Genomic DNA, 1,256 nt, shown 5'->3' with positions numbered 1-1,256 from the left:
GCTCCAAAGCCAGCCCAGGGTGCTCTGAGGAGGAAAGACCCAGCCTGGGCCGGGAAGGCGGCCGGAGCTTGAGGCGGAGCTCTGAGCTGGTGGAGCCTGAGCAGCCTCTCAGCAGGGAGAAGCCCTTCAAGTGCTTGGAATGTGGGAAGAGCTTCAGCCAGAGCTCCCACCTGCTCCGACACCAGCGCATCCACACTGGGGAATGGCCCTACACATGTGGAGAATGTGGGAAGAGCTTCAGGGACAGCTCCAACCTGATCCAACACCAGCACATCCACACTGGGGAACGGCCCTACACGTGTGGGGAATGTGGGAAGAGCTTCAGCCTGAGGTCCCACCTCTGCAGACACCAGCTCATCCATACCGGGGAACGGCCCTACCAGTGTGGAGAATGTGGGAAGAGGTTTCAGACCACCTCACATCTCCTCCAGCACCAGCGGATGCACACGGATGAGAGGCCCTTCCGCTGCACCGACTGCAGGAAGGGCTTCAACCAGAAAGGCACCCTCATCAGGCACCAGCGCATCCACACCGGGGAGAGGCCCTACAAGTGTGGGGAGTGTGGGAAGAGCTTCACCCACAGCTCTGCCTTGACCAGACACCAACGGACCCACCAGTAAGAGAAGCCCTGCGAGTGCCTCCACTGCAGGAAGAGCTTTGGCCGCTGCTTCCACCCCGAATGAAGCCCCTGATGCTGAGGCAACCCCTGGAGTCCAGTGACTGTCAGTCCATTCCTTCCGATCACTAAGGGCCAGTCCCCTTTCACAGGGGCAGCTTCTTCCAACAGAACCCTTCTTAGGGGGGTGTGTGGAGATTCCTGCCTTGGCTGGGGACCCCCCAAGGTCACTGCTGGAGGTTGAGAGCAGAGATCTCCCCCTGAGTGTTGGTCTGGGGGAGTTCCATCCATCTCTAATTCAGAATTATTGCTTTTGTGCCAGCTTGAGTAGAATTGCTTCAACAATTGCTTTAGTGTAGAACAGTGTCCTATCTTATCCTGTACTCCTGGTAGTTTTAGTGTTTCTGTTGTGCAGTAAAGAATTCTGATGAAGATCTTCTGTCTGATCATTTGTATCCCTAAATAATTCATTTCTATCAATAGATCTGATTTGCCATCATTAAAACCAGGGGGACAAAAGTGGTTCAGTCACAGCTCTGTAATTCCTCTAAACTGAAAGTGTTGGCATGATCCAAGGCTGAGATTGGATCCAGCAGCCCCCAGCACCCCACAGTAAGTTGGGAGCTCAGGGGGGCCACCC

General features: G+C 55.3%; 1 pseudogene; it reads left to right on the top strand.

The window, feature by feature from the left end:
- Nucleotides 1–65: 65 nt before the first annotated feature.
- Nucleotides 66–713, top strand: LOC113961563 (annotated as a pseudogene).
- The last annotated feature ends 543 nt before the right edge of the window (nucleotides 714–1,256 follow it).

The sequence above is a fragment of the Neopelma chrysocephalum genome, unplaced genomic scaffold, assembly GCF_003984885.1.
Source record: "Neopelma chrysocephalum unplaced genomic scaffold, ASM398488v2 Primary Assembly neopelma1_97275, whole genome shotgun sequence".
NCBI classification, from domain to species: Eukaryota; Metazoa; Chordata; class Aves; order Passeriformes; family Pipridae; genus Neopelma; species Neopelma chrysocephalum.
Note: the sequence above shows the minus strand (reverse complement) of the source record. Positions and strands in the feature narration are given on the sequence as shown.